Here is a 20220-nt window from a genome sequence, read left to right as displayed (position 1 = left end):
CAACTGAACAACAACTTTCAAGAAAATAACTAATGCTAATCATGAAGATTAAAATCTAAGTGGCTGGGATCATATTGAATCTGCACAGCAAATCATGGATATTGGACATCTTAACACTATTGGCTGAGACTATACTGCACAGAACAATCAAGAAATGTTACCTGTTTGGGTTGCCAAGTGTTGCATAAAAAACTACTGTATTGGACTTCCCTGGTGGTCCAGTGGTTAAGAATCCGGCTGCCAATATAAGGGACATAGGTTCAATCCCTGGTCCAGGAAGATCCCACATGCCAAGGAGCAACTAAGCCCGCAATACCACAACTACTGAGGTCCACACATTTAGAGCCTGTGCTCCCCAAATGAAGCCACTGCAATGAGAAGCCCAAACACCACCGTGAAGACCCCGTGCAGCCAAATAAATAACTACACCATGACTTAACTGGCATAAAACAAGCGCTCTGCCTGCTCTAGATTCTGTGAGTTGGGAACTCAGAGAGGGCTCCGCTGGTGGCCTTTCTGCTCCACACAACATCTCCCAGGGTCATCCACTCAGCTGAATTCAGCTGGGTCTGAACTGGAGGGGAGTTTTCAAGGCCTCACTCCTCCGTGTTTTTTCACGTGGCCCCTCTCTTTTCACACGGCTAGCTTGGGCTTCCTCACAGCATGCTGGTCTCAAGGTATTCGGACTTTTTACAGTTTGATTCAAAAGGCGGCATTCTGAATGAGACTTCAAAAGAAAGCATGCCAACAATGAGGGCAGGAGCCAGTCTCTGAAGGCCTCGTCTCCGAAGCGACACAGGACCACTTTCATTGCCGTCAGTCGGCCGAAATGAGTCCCCAAGCCAGCACAGATTCAAAGAGCAGGGAAAGAGGCTCTCCCTGTTGACGGGAGAGCGGCAAAGAATGCGCGTCCATCTTCTCAAGCCATCTCACCGCTGCTTGGCAGTGGTGTCCATGTCAGTGCTTGAACTGTGTGACCATCTTCTAAAGCTTTTTCCGTGGCCCTGGGAGTTCTCTCCAACCTGAGATCACAGGCCTTTCCGAAACACTGACTTAAACATGTCATCCTCTCTCTCTCTAAAATTCCTCTAGGACCCCACTGACTTTGGGAGAGAAAAACCTTTCATAAATTGCTGTGCTCTACAGATTAACAAGCAGGCTTCCCTGGCGGCTCAGCAGTAAAGAATCTACCTGCCAATGCAGGGGAGGTGGGTTCGACCCCTGGGTGGAGAAGATCCCCTGGAGAAGGAAATGGCAACCTACTCCAGTATTTGTAGTCGCTGTTGTTCAGTAGCTCGGTCAGGTCCAACTCTACAACCCCCCAGACTGTAGGCCGCCTCTGTCCATGGGATTCTTCAGGCAAGAATACTAGAGTGGGTTGCCATTTCCTTCTTCAAGGGATCTTCACGACACAGGGATCGAAGCTCAGTCTCCTGCTTGGCAGGTGGATTCTTTACCACTGAGCCACCCGGGGTATTCTTGCCTTGAAAATCCCATGGACAGAGGAGCCTGGCGTGCTGCAGTCCATGGGGTTGCAAAAAGTCAGACACAACTGAGTGACTAAATAGTAACAAAAATGGCCTAACACACACTCACACCTATTTCCTCTCACAGACAACTCTCACACATACAAGCACACAATGTACAAACTCAAACACATACATGCTGGTGACTGCCGACCTCCCAGAAGGACCACCAGAACAGTTTGGCATCACACAGCCGCGACCTCTTCCTGACCACAGTCACAGACAGCCTCTCCAGCCTGACCAACCCCAGGAGGCTCTCAGAACGGGGAGACCAGGGCAGATGCGAACATGGTTTTGGTGTCTGAGCTCAACTGGTTCAAGACTGAGCACAGGGACTTTCCTGATGGTCCAGTGGCTAAGACTGCACTCCCAACGCAGGGGGCCTGGGTTCGACCCCGGTCAGGGAGCTAGATCCCACATGCTGCAACTAAGAAAAAAGAAAAATTGCACATGCTGTACCAAAGATCAAAGGTCCCGGGTCTGTCCTGCAACTAAGAGCTGGTGCAGCCAAATAAGTAAATAAATAAATAATTTTTTAAAATAAAGACTGAGCAGAGTTCATGAAGTTATAGTTTAGGACTGGTGGCCGTAGGAAGGCAAGGGCCCTAGAGCAAGTGTCTGTTAGTAAACAGCTGTTTGGCTAGTGGTGGTTTTGCCCAGGTGAGCCGCCAGTTGTTCTGAGAATGGGGCTATGTGCCCGAATGCACAAGCCCTTATTTGAATAAAGTAGTTTTTAGGGACTTCCAAAGCAAACAGTGAAATATTGAATGGCTTACAGTGCTTTCTTCCTGGGTAAGACCTTTCTGGGATGCACAGCCATCTTGTTGACACAGCTGGCTCCTGTCTCTCATCCTGAGCGTGCACCCACGCGCATCTCAGGCCTGAGCACACAGTCAGACGCTGAGTGGTCCTGCTCTCCGTCTGGCTTCGCATTTGCACGTCCTCACCCTCTTTCCTAGCAAAGTTTACTTTCTCTCTTCATAAGTGTCATGTGTGCTCATCACTGGGAAGTTTGAAAAGACAAAACAGCTAGAAATCATAGTGTCCACACTATGGGGTTAATGGACAGAGATGCCGTTGGATCAGCGTCCTAGGGCTGCCGGTAACAAACTGCCACGAACTGGGGGACTTTAATGTATTCTCTCACAGTTCTGGAGGCCCAAAGTCTGAAGTCAAGGTGTTGGCAGAGTTCTAAGAGAATTTGTTCCATGCTTCTCTTGCAGTTTCTGGTGGATCCCAGAAACTCTTGGCAGTCCTTGGGTGGGGCTGTGTTAGCTCGTCTCTGCTCCACAAAAGCCTGGCCTTTTCTGTGTGTGTCTCTGTGTATATTTTCTCCTCTTCTTACAACACCAATCCCTGGATTTATGCCCCACCTTAAATCCATGATAATCTAATCTCCAAATCCTTAAACTCAATTACATTTGAAAAAACTCTTAGTATGGTGGCTCAGAGGTTAAAGCGTCTGCCTGCAATGTGGGAGACCTGGGTTCGATCCCTGGGTCGGGAAGATCCCCTGGAGAAGGAAACGGCAACCCACTCCAGTATTCTTGCCTGGAGAATCCCATGGACGGAGGAGCCTGGTAGGCTACAGTCCGTGGGGTTGCAAAGAGTCGGACACGACTGAGCGACTTCACTTTCTTTCTTTCACTATCCAAGTAAAGTGAACACCATTCTAAGTTTCCAGTGGACGTGAGTTTTAGGAGGCCACTATTTATCCACTATATGGGTATAAGAGACCTAAATTTTCACCTACCATATCAGGAAGCTAACAGATAATGTCTAAAATCAATAAACCAAGAAATGGTGACCTAAGCATGCTATTGTGAGGAGGGGTGGGAAGAATTAAAGGCTTGGACGGTGTTCCTAAGGAGAGGAGGGAGAAGTTGGAAGGAGGACACTCTTTTTCACACTTTTGTTTTGGCTGCGCTGAGTCCCATTGCTGGGAGGGCTCAGCAGTTGTGGCCACAGGCTCAGTTGCTCTGCAGCCTGTGAGATCTTCCTGGAGGGGACTGAAACCATGGCCCCTGAACTGGCAGGGGGGCCGCCTGCTCTAACGACCAGGGAAGTCCTTTCCAGTACTTCTTGACTCTAAATTATCAAATTCCTTTTTTTTGGAAAACCCAAAACTGAGAAGAAAATGTGCTTTTTCACCCATGTGCCTTTTCTTCCTTATGCTTTTCTGTGCTTATCTAGGAAAAAAAAATATTATTTCAAAATGAATGAAAATTCTTTTTACCCAGTGGTATTATTATAATAACTATAGTTAGCATGTTGGTGTATATATACTCTCTCCAAATTTTCTAGGTTGCTCAGACTATGCAATAGTGAAACCAGTTTAGTTCCACCTCATTTCATAATATAAACATATCTCCATATGACCTTTGCATTTTAATGAACATTAGTTTTATGGCTATGCAAAATCCATTACTTACTTTAATCAGTCCCTATTTTTTCACATTATTAATAACAGTGAAATATATATGTATCTTTGAGCAGTTTTTTGTTGTATTCAAATGACTTCCTTGAAATATATTGCATTTTCTAGAAGGTTCTATCACAGGGGCATGGCTGTTTTGAAAATTTGGGATATATTTGCTGAAGTATTAATACATTTTAGGGGAGAAAGAGTTAACAGCTCATATAAAATACTGGTCTTTCTTCTCTTCTCAGGGAAAGCCTCTATTATAGGCTTTTTATTTATTTATTTTTAGTTGAAGGATAATTGCCTTACAGTATAGTGTTGGTGTCTATCAAACATCAGCATGAATCAGGCATAGACTTACCCATGTCCCCCCACCTGAACACTCTGTATTATAGGATAGTGAGTGGCTTGGTCGGCTGCCCCTCAGTTTTACTTACAGTCCCAAAGTAGGGGACTCTGATTACTCTCAGGGTTTGCTATAAAGCAGACAAACTGTCCTCCAGTGCTCACCGCCAGCCAGCCAACAGAGGGAGAAAACTGAAGTCCTGTGGACGGATCTCCATCCACTTTTTGATTTCGGTTTCCTTCTGTTCTTTTTGGCCACTTTTTTACTTTCTGTCATTACAAAATGCTCCAGGATCATCTTATAATTTCCCTACCACAATCCTAGAATCAATGGTATTTCCAAGGGACCCTAGTCCCTTTTATTAGGAAATGGGATTGAGAAACTAAGATGCAGGCTTTGAGAGTGCTTTGTTACTGGGGTGCCACTCTTACAGGCCCTCTCTGCAGAAAGAGCTAGGAAGCATGTGTGTCCATGCCACCTTCTGCCATTAAACCAGTTTATGGGGTTTTTTGCTTTCCACTGACAAACTTTGGGTGCTGAGGAAGACATCAGGGCTAGAACCACCCTGAATTTTCTCTATGCAAGAAAGCAATGTGCTAGGGGAAAAAGGGACTCCAGCCATTTTTTGTTGCATGCACTACTAGGGGAGGTTTGCTGGATAAAATACAAGTCCCCCAGTCAAAGTGGCATTTTTGGATAAATGACAAATACATTTTTAGTGTAAGGATGTCCCCTGCCAAGATTCTTTATCTGAAATTCCAATATGCCTGGAGTCTTGTATTTTTATTGGTCAGTTCTGGCAGCTGCACAGTGGGGCAGAGTTGAAGCGGGGGTTACAGGAACTTGGCTAGAGGAAGCACCAACACATGAGACAAGAACAAAGACCAGAGTTCCTGCCCAACCTCTGTACCTGCTCCCAACAGAGCCTGTCGTATAAAGGGCGTCATCAGCCAAGAAAAATCTATAAACAACTCCAAGGTTAATAAACTCGGTATACCTAGGTGCCCTTCAAAAGACAGCTCAAATGTCACACCCTCTTTGAAGTTTCTTTAACTCTGCCCCATGCCAAACAAACCATGACTTGGCTGTGTTCTCCAAAGCCCCACGCCCATGGTCCTATAGAGGCCTGAGCAATCTAAAGAAGAGCCAGGCATTGTTCTTGCAACATCCAGGCAGTTGCTCGGCACGTCTCTGAGCTCGCTGTGCACACAGCCCTCACTCTGTCCATCTCTGTAGAAGCAGTATCTACCATAGCTCCAGGAAGAGTCTGCGGAGGCTCTATCAATATTTGCTCAATGAACAAGCAAACAAATGAACAAACGCTCCCATTTTAGAGATGGAGGAAACAAGACCCAGGGAAATTCAATTCAAGCCCACACATTCTGTTTGTGTGTGTGTGTGTTTCTATTTTAACGAGTCCACTATGAACAAGAATGACAAACGATGTTTCAGAAGGTGGAGGGGAGGGCCCTGACATATTCTGAAGGGCAGAGACGTCCGCGATGAAGAACACTGAGCCCTGCCCTTCCTAGCCTGGGGCCAACATGGTATGGAAGGTGGCAGGCCAACGGCTGCCTTTTGGACTGAAGTCAAAAGCTCCACATTCCATTTCAACTCTGACCTTGGACAATCACTTTGCCTCGGTTTTCTCCTCTGCAAACTGCCAGGAATGATCTAAACTAAGCAATCTCTGCAGTGCTTTGAGCTGATTTCTCTGTCCATTCACCAACTAGGATTTGTTGAGCCCCTTCTGTGGTACCCTTCTGAGGCTACAAATTGAAATGCGATCCCTGTCCTCAGGGAACTGCAAAGGCAGAGAAGTGGAACTAGGTGGGCTGAAGTACAGTTGGCACCATGGTATTAAAAGCAGTGCCCTCGGGGTACTCTTTCTACCCCCGTCTGATGCCTCTGTCAGAAGCTTTCTCTATCTCCTTTATACTTTAATAAAACTTTATTGCACAAAAAAAAATTAAAAAAAAATAAAATAAAAGCAGTGCCCTCCACTTATTCGGCGTGCACACTCACCAAGTGCCAGCCACAGCACCAATTCCCACTGTCGCCTTGTGACTAATCCCCATTTAGGGAGGCAGCATGACTTGCTCAAGATCACTTAGCTAGTCAGTGCTAGAGCTGCCACTGAAACAGGTTTGTCTGACTCAGAAAACTAGCACTCATAACCAGGCGGCTATGCTGCTTCCCTGATAAAGGTATATGAAAAGAACAACAGAAGGGGAACTTCCCTGGTGGTCCAGTAGTTAAGAATCCTCCTTCCGATGCTGGGGACATGGGTTCAATCCCTGGTTGGGGAGCCAAGATCGCACACAGGCAACTAAGCCCATGCGCCATAACTAGAAAAAGTCCACACCACACCTAAGACCCAGCACAGCCAAAAAAAAAAAGAAGAAGAAGAAGAACAGAAAGTGCAAAGTAGGGCATAGGGAAACTTTCTTAAGGCCTTTCTAACTATGACACAAAATCCAGGAACCATTAAATAACAATTTAAATAATTTACTCAGTCATGTCCGACTCTTTGCGACCCCATGGACTGCAGCATGCCAGGCTTCCCTGTCCATCACCAACTCCTGCAGCTTGCTCAAACTCATGCCCATCAAGTCGGTGATGCCATCCAACCATCTCATCTCATCTCACCTTCTGTCATCCCCTTCTCCTTCCCCCTTCAGTCTTTCCCAGCATCAGGGTCTTTTCCAAGGAGTCAGTTCTTCGCATCAGGTGGCCGTTGCACTGGAGCTTCAGCTTCAGCATCAGTCCTTCCAATGAATGTTCAGGACTGAATTCCTTTAAGATGAACTGGTTTGATCTCCTTGCAGCCCAAGGGACTCTTGAGAGTCTTCTCCAACACCACAGTTCAAAAGCATCAGTTCTTCAGTGTTGAGCTTTCTTTACAGTCCAACTCTCACATCCATACATGACTACTGGAAAAACCATAGCTTCGACTAGATGGGCCTTTGTTGGCAAAGCAGAATCTCTGCTTTTTAATATGCTGTCTAGGTTGGTCATAGCTTTTCTTCCAAGGAGCAAGTGTCTTTTAATTTCATGGCTGCAGTACCATCTGCAGTGATTTTGGAGCCCCCCAAAATAAAGTCTGTCACTGTTTCCATTGTTTCCCCAACTATTTGCCTTGAAGTGATGAATTTAAATAACAATAATAGGTATCAAACATAGAATTTACTATGTTATGTAGAAAGCATTGTTAAGAACACTTTAAATATATTAAGCATTTAATCTTCACAGAAACTGGTTGAATAGTATTTGGCACATCCATATAATGGAATACTTTGCCCTCTAAAAAGATTATGGAAGCACTTTACAGATTGAGGCAAGACAATTTCAAGATATGTAAAGATTAAAAAGCCATATACGGTCGGTACTACGATCCCCATTTCAAAGAGGAAGGAGACGAAGCACAGAGAATCAAGCGTCCCAAGCCACACCGCCTGTTTATGGGCAGAGTCGGAACCTGAAGCTAGACAGTGAGGCGCAAGAACCTGTGCTCTGATCTATTACACTACATTGTCAAAAGTCAAACGTAAAAACGACAAACTGTAAGAAAAAAACTTTGAAACTCATATCACGAAGAGCTAATCTCCTTAATATGTTAAGAGTTCCCTCTAAGAAAAAGGCCAACAATACCACAGAAAAATAGGCAAAGCCTCTGAACAGATGGTGGTGGCGATGGTTTAGTTGCTAAGTCGTGTCCAACTCTTGCGACTCCATGGACTGCTGCCCGCCAGGCTCCTCTGTCCACGGGATTCTCCAGGCAAGAATCCTGGAGTGGGCTGCCATTTCCTTCTCCAGGGGATCTTTCCAACTCAGGAATTGAACCCGGGCCGGGTTTAATTGCAGGCAGATGATTTACCCACTGAGCTATGAGGGAAGCCCTTCTGAATACTAAAATTAAATACATACAAGAAAAATGCAGATTGTAACCCTGCCGAGATACCATTTCTCACAGACCAATTTGGCACAAACCCAAAAGTTTGACAAGAAACTCCATGAGGCTGTGAGAGACGGCTTCGCATTCTTTACTGAGCAGGTGCAAATCAGCTCAAGATCTACGGACGGCACTTTAAAATGACAAACCTACACACCTGGCAAAGCTACACCTAGAAATTATTCTCCAGATAACTCAAACGTGCAGAATGGCATTAAGTTAAGGCTCATCTCTGCAACCTTCTTTGTGGTGGTAAAGTCTTGAAAACAATCTAAACGCCCGTCAACAGAAGCTGCTGAATACATTTGGCACATTCGTATAATGGAATACTTTGCACTTTAAAAAGACTGAGGAAGCACTCTACAGATGGACATGAGACAACATCAAGATTCACGAAGGAAAAAAGGTGCAGAGCAGTGTGTGTGATACATTATTCTCTTGGGTATATTATATATTCTTTTGTGTAAAAAGAAAAGGGAAAGGAATAGTCCTTGTATTGACTTGTACACACATTAACAAATATCTCTGGGGCAACACAGGAAGAGGGCAGATGGAGAGCAACAATGGGAAAGAGAGCTTCCTTTATACCTTTGCATTTTTGAGGCTTAAACCACATACTTGCATTAGGTGTTTTTAAATTTTTTAAAATAATTTTAATTTTTTAATTTTTGAATGTGCTGGGTCTTCATGGCAGCCTTGTGCTTTCTCTAGTTGTGGGAGAGGGGGGCTACTCTCTAATTGTGGTACATGGACTTCCATTTTGGTTGCCTCTCGTTGCGGAGCACAGACAGGCCCGAGGTTCCTGGGCTTCAGCACGTGTGGTTTTGGTGGCCTCTCGTTGCGGAGCACAGACAGGCCCGAGGTTCCTGGGCTTCAGCACGTGTGGTTTTGGTGGCCTCTCGTTGCGGAGCACAGACAGGCCCGAGGTTCCTGGGCTTCAGCACGTGTGGTGTGCGGGCTCGGTAGCTCTGGCTCCCAGGCTCTAGAGCACAGGCTCAGCAGTTGTGGAGCACGGGCTTAGTTGTTCTGCGGTATGTGGGATCTTCCTGGACCAGGGATCGAACCCATGTCTCCTACACTGGCAGGCAGATTCTTTACCACTGAGCCACCAGGGAAGCCCTTATTTTTTTATTTAAACAAAGACTATTTAAGTGAAAACAGAAAGGCCTTTCAGAGAAGGAGTCATTTTCGAACTCTCTGGCTCCAAGATCACAACTCAATATTCCTGCAATGAGATAGACTCTTCATGAACCCATTGGGGCTAACACCAAAAAATAAAAGGATATTAAAAGATCCCCATGGGTCCAGCGAGATTCTTTCATTCTAAAGCACTCACACAGCTCATACTGCCTTTCCCCATTATGCTCCTGAGGCTCATTCAAAGCTAAGACTCAGGCACCACTGACATCTGGTAACATAGGTAACCGTGGGCAACCAGGCTTCCCTCGTGGTTGTCATGGCAATGGTGATGTTCCTACAGTTGGGTTTTCATTGTGAGGTAATTATCAGGCCTTGTGATGGGCTCCTCCACATTTGCCGCTATTTCCAGCAATGACGGTTATGAATGAGCTTAAATGAGATGCAGTTTCAATCGAACTGTTAATAGATGCTGTGAATTGAGTCAGATTTACATATCCTTCCATCAAGGTGGGCAAACCTTGTGAACTGTTTGATTAGCACAGTTCAGAGATGGGGAGCCACCTGCACAGCAGCCATCAAGCCGCTGGAGGGCCAGAGACCCACCACGTTCTAACCCAAGAAGGGCAGTCCTTTCTCTTCCCTCCTTTCCTCCCCACCCACCACAAGTCACAGGAGCAGACGCAGCAGGCTCTTGGTTTCAACAGAACTTTGTTAAACCCCCGCATGCATGCTCAGTCGCTCAGTCATGTCCAACTCTTTGTGACCCCATGGACTGTAGTCCACCAGCCTCCTCTCTCCATGGGATTTCCCAGGCAAGCATACTGGCATGGGTTGCCATTTCCTCCTCCAGGGGGTCTTCCTGATCCAGGGATAGAACCGCACGTCTCTTGCACTGGCAGGCAGATTCTTTACCACTGAGCCACCTGGGAAGCGTTGCTCGATCCATAGCCCTATATAATCAGCCCCACTTTACACTGGAAAAAAATCTCAAGTTTCTGCTGTGCAGAGTGTCTCCCCTAGAAAGTGATGGACCCAGGGTCATCACCACATCTCAGAGCTCCTTCCACTTTAACTACCTCACTCAGGGGCTGGGATGACAATTTTCTTTGTGTTTGAAACGTGAAACCAAGTTTCACAAAGTTCATGTGTCTTAGTGGAAAGAACAGGTGCTTCTGCATCTATAGGCTAAATAGCAGTAGGAAGTGGCTGGATCCTGGATGCCAAAGATCCCAAGTGTCTCTGACAAGCTCCCAGTGACTCTTAACCCCATGCAGACCTATAACGCCCTGATTTGAGTGGACACATTATACTCATTGTTGACTGAAAACAATTGCACAATCTAAAAGCTGAGAACTATGCTTTATTTGGTGGACTTGGTAGGGACTTAATTCTGGGATGCACACAGCATCTGAGGGACTGTTCCAAAGAGGTAAGGGAGGAGCCAGAATATAGAGGAGCTTTTGCAAAACAAAGGAGCAAGCAAATGGGGCTTCCCTTCTCAGTGGTAAAGAACCCACCTGCCAACGTAAGACACACGAGTCCAACCCCTGATCTGAAATGACCCCACATGCCTCAGAGCAGCTAGGTCCACGCGCCACAACTACTGGGCCCACACGCCCTAGACCCGTGCTCTGTGCTCTGCAACAAGAGAAGCCACCGCAAAGAGAAGCCCGCGCACCCCAGCTGCAAGGGAGCCCCCACTCACCGCAAATAGAGGAAAGCGTTCCTAGCAATGAAGACCCAGCCCGGCCAGAAACAAATGAAAAAATTTTGCTAGTGAACAAACAAAAAACTCGGGTAGACAAACATCAAAGATTACTGCTAATTAAAGAACAATCTCAAGTCAATGAACTTAGCACTTTATATATGGGAAGATGCAAGAGTTCGCGCTTAGCGAAATTAGTCCTTTGATATGCACCTCAGCTATCCAGGGCCGTATTCTGTTTTTCTCCATCCTGAATCCCCTCAGGGTACACCATCGAGGCAGCTGCAGTGGCTGATGATTTGATGGCAACAACTTCCTCTGTTTACTAATATGACAGGCGGCCACTCTTTGTCCACATCACTGACATTCAAACACATCACTACCCCTTCCTGCACTGTATCATTTGGTTCCTACACTATGTACTCTTTTAGAAGTGACTCCATTTTTACAGCCTGTCATTGAAATACAGTTAAAGGAAGTGTTAGGGGAAACCACTGGCTGAAACTGCCCACCCTGGCACCACTGTAACCATCTGCATGAGTTATTTTACTAGGAGGTGCTGGTGATGAACATGCAACTAACAAGCCCCCACCAATGGGAAGAATTCAGGAAAGGTCAAAAGGAGACAGGAGACACCAGCCCATGTGCCGCACCAGCCTCCCAGAATCCTTCTCATTGGATCCATCCTTCTCGATGCATGTACCACCAGGAAGGACCCGGGGTTAGAACGATGGGCCAGAGACAACCCAGAAACGAATCCCACCACCATAAAATCCAAGACTGCAGAGCAGTCCTCCTGGGTTCCCTCACCCTTCTGCTCGCCACATAGGTACCTCTTCCCAATAAAGCTACAGAACATCCCCCACAGCAACGAAGACCCAGCAGAGCCAAACACAAACAAAAGGATAAAGTCTTTTTAGAAATGGTTTAGTTGCTAAGTCGTGTCCGACCCTTGCAACCCCATGGACTGTAGCCTGTCAGGCTCCTCTGTTCATGGGGTTCTCCAGGAAGAACACTGGAGCGGGTTGCCATTTCCTTCTCCAGGGGATCTTCCTGACCCACGGATCGAACCCACGTCTCCTGCATTGGCAGACAGATTCTTTACTGCTGTGCCACCAGGGAAGCCCACTGGAGTGGTGACTTATGCCCTAATTTACTGCTCTTTCCTGCCTTCTGTCTTTGGACAGGTCAGGATTCCCCAAGCCTCACTGCTCCTCTACCCTCTTTGGAGAGAAGCAGGACAGAGAGATTCCTTTCCAGCTTCAGTCCCCGTGGCTCTGACCTGGCAGCGGTCAGTGGCCCTGGGCTGGCTCCCCTGATAACCTCTGCTGTGGCCAGTTGAGGCTCTCTCACCGGTGGCCTCGGGAGGTCCTCTGGTCCAGTGGTATTGACTCACGTGGCGGTTCTGGGAATGTCTGTGCCTGCCCCCTGTTGATGTGTGCATTTAAGATCTTTTGGGGAGGTTGTCATCATTCTTTCCTTTTTTTTTTAAGAGTTGAACATTTAATTAATTAACTAATTTTTGGCTGCACAGGGTCTTCATTGCGACTCGAGGGTCTAGTTGGTCTAAGGTTTGTGGGATCTTAGTTCCCCGACCAGGGATCCAAGCCGAGTGTCCCTGAAGGCAGATTCTCAACCACTGGACTACCTCTGTCATCATTTCTCCCCAAGGCTGTGCGCCCATCTCCTCTGCGTCTGGCCTCCTGCTTGGCTCCCTCAAGTCCAGTCTCTACACAGAAGCCAGAGCCCTCATAATACACAGGTGAGGTCGATGCTCTGCATAAACCTTTCAGAATGTTTACTTATTCTTACAGAATAAAGCATCCTCTTTTCAGCATGGTACCTGGCGTCTTTATGTCTGGCTTATCTCTCCATTCTCTTCACTAGTGCAGGTTTTTGATTTCTGACATCCTGAACTTCCTGCCTGGAATGTCCTCATGTCATGTCTGTGCTTGTTGAATTCCTTTTTGTCTGACGGGCTATAGTCCATGGGGTCGCAAAGAGTCGGACATGACTGAGCAACTAAACAACAATAACACACTGCTCTAATGACAGCACACTGCTCTGATGACAGCACACTGCTCTAATGACAGCACACTGCTCTAATGGTAACACACTGCTCTAATGGTAACACACTGCTCTAATGCTAACACACTGCTCTAATGGTAACACACTGCTCTAATGATAGCAGACTGCTCTAATAACACACTGCTCTGATGACAGCACACTGCTCTGATGATAGCACACTGCTCTGACGATAACACACTGCTCCGATGATAGCACACTGCTCCGATGGTAACACACTGCTCTAATGGTAACACTGCTCTGATGGTAACACACTGCTCCGATGATAACACACTGCTCCGATGATAGCACACTGCTCTGATTATAACACACTGCTCTAATGGTAACACACTGCTCCGATGATAGCACACTGCTCTGATGATAACACACTGCTCTAATGGTAACACACTGCTCTAATGATAACACACTGCTCTAATGGTAACACACTGCTCTAATGGTAACACACTGCTCCGATGATAACACACTGCTCTGATGATAGCACACTGCTCTGATGATAACACACTGCTCTAATGGTAACATACTGCTCTAATGATAGCAGACTGCTCTAATGATAACACACTGCTCTAATGGTAGCACACTGCTCTAATGGTAACACACTGCTCCGATGATAACACACTGCTCTGATGATAGCACACTGCTCTGATGATAACACACTGCTCTAATGGTAACACACTGCTCTAATGATAACACACTGCTCTGATGATAGCACACTGCTCTGATGATAACACACTGCTCTGACGATAGCACACTGCTCTGATGATAGCACACTGCTCTGATGATAGCACACTGCTCTGATTATAACACACCGCTCTAGCTTTCACAGTGCAGTCCCTGGAGTGGCCACATCAGTATCCCCTGGGAGCTGGTTAGAAATGCAAATTCTCAAGCCCACGGGAATCAGAAATCAGGGCTGGGGCCCCAGCAAGCGAGGCGATGCTGATACACGTTCAAGCTTAAACCCCTATAACGTAATTCAGCACGGGTGTCTTTTAAACAGCACGTTTCTAACTCCTCCACCCGACCTGCTGATTAAAGTTAATACTCTGACTCCTTTTTTCCCCATTTCTTTCTTAAATTTTAATATTGGAGGATAGTTGCTTTACAATGCTGTGTTAGTTTCAGATGTGCCGCAAACTGCATCAACTATATCCATTCTTTTTTATTTTTTTGGCCACGCCAGTCACTACGTGGGGGGATCCTAGTTTCCCATGCTGCGTGGCGTGCGGGATCTATCTTAGTTCTCAGACCAGGGATCAAACCCACATCACCGGACTGGAAGTCTTAACCACTGACCCACCAGCGAAGTCCCTATCCACTCTTTTTTCAGTTCTTTTCCCATGCAGGCCCTTACAGACCACTGAGTAGAATGCCCTGTGCCGTACAGTAGATCATTTTTAGTTATTACTTTGGCTCCTTTGGGCTTCCCTTGTGGCTCAGCTGGTAAAGAATCCACCAGCAATGTGGGAGACCTGGGTTCGATCCCTGGGTTGGGAAGATCCCTTAGTATTCTGGCCTGGAGAATTCCATGGACGCTGGGGTCCATGGGGTCACAAAGAGTCAGATGTGACTGAGCAACTTTCACTTTCTTCGGCTCCTTCACTAACTCCTTTGGCTCCTCAGTCAGTGCACAGTCTACTCAATAGATAGAAAATGTTATCAGATTTACCCACTCCTCCAAATTTACTTGCATAAACTTGTCAAGAACATAAAGCAAAGAACTACTGTTTTATGCACTTTACATATGTTCTCTCTTGTTTCAAAAAACATTGGAGGTAGATCTGTTCACCACAGATCTCAAAGGCAGTTTATGAAGATGTAAAAAAAAAAAAAAGAAAAAAAAACTTACTCCAAAAAGCTGTGAAACTTTGTAGAGTCTTGAAGGCCACAGTTGCCCAGGCCACAAAATCAAAAAGCCTAGGAAAGATATGTCAAGAAAGACCTGTGAACCATCCAGAAATACTGTATATCAAGTTGTCCTAGGGCCTTTAAAATGAGAGCCCTCGCCGGCCGCAACATAACCAGTTATTCACAGCGTTTGTCTGTGAATTCAGATGTGTTATTGAACCACAGGAGCCCCCAGAAGCCTCTCTGGCTACAAAATCCATCTTCTGCCACTGAAGGGAGCTTCGTTCAGTCCCTCCGCAGCCACTGCAACGACTGCAGTTTTCTTGCACGTACGTTCCGTGTAATAAATGACAGAAACACAGCAGTGGGCACAGCGGAAAACGCAGCCTCTCCAGCCTGGTGTTGAATTCCAGGTCTCCTCCTTAGCCTGAGACATTGGGAAGGCAGCTTACACGCCCTCTGCTGAAGAACCAGGCAGGCAGTGTCCTGAGTGCCCATTACGATACGGGAACGAGGCAAGTTCTCAGCTAGAATCCATTATTCATGCTTTGTGTCCCTTCCGGAGCACTGTCAAGGGCCGTCCAGAGAACGGGCCGACGGCAGAGTACCACCAGTCACCACTAGATGGCATCAACGGCGCCAAGTAATTGGTTATTAACGCCGGTCCTGTCGGTCGGTGCTGACACGTTCATTCTTTGGACAAGTGCGTATTCAGTGCCTGCTCTGTGCCTGGCGCCACAGGTAGGCTGCAGGGATCGGTGAAGGGCATCGGCCCTGTCTATGCACCTGATGGTCTTAAGTGAGGATACAGGCAGAGCATCACATAAAATAAAATAGCGCACCTATTACTCACACACAGTCAGTGCTGTGAGAGAGCACTGGGGAAGAACCAGCCTGGGGTAGGGTAAGCGTCCCTAAGAAAAGGATGGAGGAAAAGACGGAGGAGCCGAGATCCCAGGAAGAACAGCAGTTGGTAGGTGAGGGGTGGGAAGGCAGTGCTCAGGCAGAGGGGTGGGCCTGTCAACGACTCCTAATGAGCAGGACCGCAGTTAGGCCACTTGGCTGGAGCCCAAAGAGCAGGGCGGCAGGATGGGAGCTGCCCATACTGGAGGGACCGGCGGAAAGCAGGCCATGCAGGGCCTTGTTCTGCAAAGAGCAGCAGCAACCCACTGATGGGTTTTAAAGCCCAGGAGAGGAGAGAGCTGGGTGACCACGTTGTATCTGTACTTGACTCAGCAGGTAAAGAATCTGCCTGAACTGCAGGAGACCCAGGTTCAATCCCTGGGTCGGGAAGATCTCCTGGAGAAGGAAATGGCAACCCACTCCAGCATTCTTGGCGAGAAAATCCCATGGACAGAGGAGCCTGGCAGGTTACAGTCCATGGGGTCGCAAAGAGCTGGACACGACTGAGTGACTGAGCACGCACATGTCAGATTTGCATTCTGACAAGTGAACTGGGTCTGCCTGGGGATTCAGCTGAAGAGGGAGCCAAGTGGACGCCTGGAGAGCAGTTTGAGAACTACCACTGGAATCCAGGGAAGAAGGATTTGTCCTGGATCGGGGTAGGGACATGGAGATGAAGAGAAAGGATTGAGAGGCAGGGAAAGGAGAACTCAAAGGCTAGAGTTCGTGTAGGAAAGGAGGGTGCCAGAGATGCCCACCCAGTGTCTGGCTCAGACAGGCCAGCAAGTGGAAGGGAAAATGAAGGGAGAAGGGGTCTCAAATGGTAGCTGGGTAGCAGAGACAGTCCTGAGTGCACTTTTAGACATGCTGACCTTGCGGGGGTTTTGAGATATCCAAGCAGAAATTCTAGAAGGCAAAGGACACCGTGAGTCTAGAGTTCAAAGACAGAATCAAGTTAAGTCGGTTGGGCTGGGATGAGACCAGACCACCAGGGCATGAAGACAGGAAAAGAAGGCCACCCGGATGAGACCAACAGCCTGGGCACAGAAATCCAGCAACTGAACACGGAAAGATGGATATGCTGAGGGAGGCTTTAGAAATCTAACAGAGACTGGAACAGAAGTAGGGAAGATGTCAAGAGAATCGAAACATAAAAAGAGGAACTCCATGTTCCCAATGCAGGGGGCCTCGGTTCCATCCCTGGTCAGGGACCCAAGATCCCACATGCCGTCAGTGTGGCAAAAGTAATTAAATAAATAAACATTAAAACAGGCTTGCCTTGTGGAGTAAAGGATATGCAAAGTACCAGCACACAGTTCTCTTGTTTACTGGAATCTTAGTCCCTTCCCATTTATAGTCCCACTTGCCCTTCCACCCTAGGGGACAAAGGTTGCCTGACAGTGCAATTTTCTTTTCAGATTTGCTCTGTAAGACGGACTTTGCTGGTTTGTTCATTTTTTTTCATTTTGAAATATCTGAAAATTGCTGATGACTAGTTGAAAGTTTTGCACAATTCTTGGATTTAAGGACAAGACAGCTGAAAGGACTTCCCTTCCTGCAGACATACCTACCCGAAGCCATAGCCTGCTGGAGGGGTGGGGAGGGGGATAAATGGAGGAAGACAGGAGGTCTCCTGCAAGTGTACATTGATCCCACACAGCTCTGGCCAAGCTCTTAAGGTTCCAGGGTGCCTTCCTCCAGGCTACACGGGGCAGGGAGGGGGTGCCTGGCACCTCGGCTGAGAAGTAGCCTGCCCCAGTTTGAAGGTGCAGGCTCCCACTTGTCTTTCCTACCTCATCTGTTTCGCCCCTCTTCCATCGCTCCACCTTCCAACCACGTTAGCCTACAGCCCTCAGTCCCCAGCTGGACTCTGCGGTCATGTTTCTGCCCTTGACCATGCAGTGGCCCACACCTGGATACCCCTCCCAGCGTTGCCCTAGCAATCCTGCTTTTCCACTCACCGGATGGGTGCGATAAACAAGCTGCTTCACCTTCTAAGACCCTTTTCTAAGGGGATATGAATACCTTCCTCCTAGAGCTGGAGGATTAGGAGAGATGGCACAGAGAGAGGGCACTTAGCACCAAGAAACGGCTCGACAAAGATTTATTACTTGACACTTAAGAGACTCTACTGAAATGATCCTATTCCTGCATCTTTCCCTTGCTAGACTGTAGGCTCCCTGAGGACAGGCGATGCGGCTATTCATCCTCTTTGTATCTCTAATGTCTATCATAACATCTGGTACATAGCAGATGGAAGGACGTGCAAATGTGCAAGAATCATAGGAAGGTTTATTTCCTTTTTGTTTCAAAATACAGCTTCCTAAGACCCAGACCTACTGTGCAAGGGGTCCTGATTTGTACGCAGCAGGGACAGTCAAGGGATGAACTTCTGTGATGTTTATCAGTAGCGGCCCTTATCTCTAGCATGGATCTTTGCTAAATCCTATGTAAAATGCTACTTCAAAACCAGTCTTCTACTCTGTATTAGTTTCCTACGGCTGTGGTGACAATTTACCACAGACTGGGGGGCTTACAACAACAGAAAGTTGTTCTTTCTCAGTTCCAGAGGCTAGAACTCCAAAATTCAAGTGTTGGCAGAGCTGGGCTCTTTCTGAAGACTCAAAAGGAAAATCTGACACAGACATAAAGAAAAGATTTGTGGACATAGTGGGGGAAGAGGGTGGGACAAACTGAGAGAGCAGTACTGAAACATATATATTACTGTATGTAAAATAGATAGCCAGTGGGAATTGGCTCAAATCCTGTGCTCCGTGACAGCCTAGAGGGGTGGGATGGGCTGGGAGGGAGTTTCCGGAGGGAGGGGACATAGGAATTTTCTGAGGTATGGAAGAAATCAATGCAATATTGTAAAGTAGTGAAGTGAAGTCACTCAGTCGTGTCCGACTCTTGGCAACCCCATGGACTGTAGCCTACCAGGCTCCTCCCCTCCATGGGATTCTCCAGGCAAGAGTACTGGAGTGGGTTGCCATTTCCTAACTACCCTCCAATTAAAAGTAAATAATTTTTTTTAAAAAAGGAAAAGTTGTCCCACTCCTTTCCCTCTGCTTCTGGGGAAGATTAAATCTCCCCCCTCATCTCAGGATCCTTAACTTAATCACATCTGCAAAGCCTTTTATTGTTTTAAACAAGACGAAGTAACAGTCACAGATTCCAAGGATCAGGATGTCTTTTGAGGAGTGCTGTCATTCAGCCTCGCACACACCCAAACACCATCAGCATAGACTGAAGCAAATTTTTAAGTTTAGAATCCCATGCGATTCTAACCTAGATGTGAAAAACACTGAGATGGCCACTTACTATTGGTTTGTTGAATGAATGAATGAACAAATGGCTTCCTCTATTGTAGAAAATCCCCTCTTCTTCCATCCACCTCATTCCCTGACTTTAGATATAGCCCTCCAGGCAGAGACCCTCCTATCTATAATACTCCACTTCCAAAAAAGGTCTAAACACACACAGTTTTTGGAGTACTCAACTCCAGAAACACAGACACTCCCATCAGGAAGACTATGTCCCCACCCCCCCCCCCCCCCCCCCACCCCCGCTTCCCTTTTGTTCAGTGCAAGTTCCCTTTTGTTAAGGATACACGCTTCCTCAGGAGGGTCAGGAGGCTGCCCAGACTGTTCAGTTTCTCCTTTGTCCCAGGAAATAACTTCTGCAATACTGGACTGACCCAGAAAACCTCGTGATCCACCCTTTGTTTCTAGTTTGGTTTAAGAGACTATGGCTATTGAAACACTGGCCCCAAGACCACTAAGGGACTGCTGAGTCCAGGCACACTGTAACCCTGGGCAACCTGAGCGGGGCTAGGTACCCACTCTAGGGGTACCTACCTTCTCCCAGCAGCGATAGTGCGGTGGCGGGCTGTGGTGTGCTGATACATGTATAATAAGCAGTTCTCCAGCAAAAGCCTTGGATCTGTAGTGTCCACCTATTTCTGGGGAATAAATCATTGCATTGTCACCAAATTCAAGCTGCCAACATGATGTCACTGAAAGTGCACCTTCATCCCCACCGGGCAATCCCAGCATGTCACTGCAGCTCCCAGCCATGGGTTTACGGGAAACTGCAGTCTCCTCTCGGAGAAAAGTTGCAGGCCTAGGAGCTGGACAACGTAGCTTTTAGAGTATCACTGCACACACACCCATGCCCTCCTCCAGGGGCTCTTCCCCACCCAGGAATCAAACTTGTGTCTCTTAGGTCTCCTGCATTCTCAGGCAGGATCTAGCATCACCTGGGAAGCACTTAGAGAATCACTGCTGCTGCTAAGTC

At 47.1% G+C, this 20220-nt stretch overlaps 1 long non-coding RNA gene across 1 annotated transcript in view; it reads right to left on the bottom strand.

Moving 5' to 3' along the window:
• The window catches only part of LOC132658154 (uncharacterized), a 31718-nt gene extending 12323 nt beyond the window's left edge, over positions 1–19395 (bottom strand). Inside the window, exon 1 of the long non-coding RNA XR_009597321.1 lies at positions 19246–19395. This is a non-coding gene — a long non-coding RNA (uncharacterized LOC132658154). The remainder of the gene's footprint in view (positions 1–19245) is intronic.
• Positions 19396–20220: the final 825 nt, after the last annotated feature.

This window comes from Ovis aries, chromosome 18, assembly GCF_016772045.2.
Source record: "Ovis aries strain OAR_USU_Benz2616 breed Rambouillet chromosome 18, ARS-UI_Ramb_v3.0, whole genome shotgun sequence".
NCBI classification, from domain to species: Eukaryota; Metazoa; Chordata; class Mammalia; order Artiodactyla; family Bovidae; genus Ovis; species Ovis aries.
Note: the sequence above shows the minus strand (reverse complement) of the source record. Positions and strands in the feature narration are given on the sequence as shown.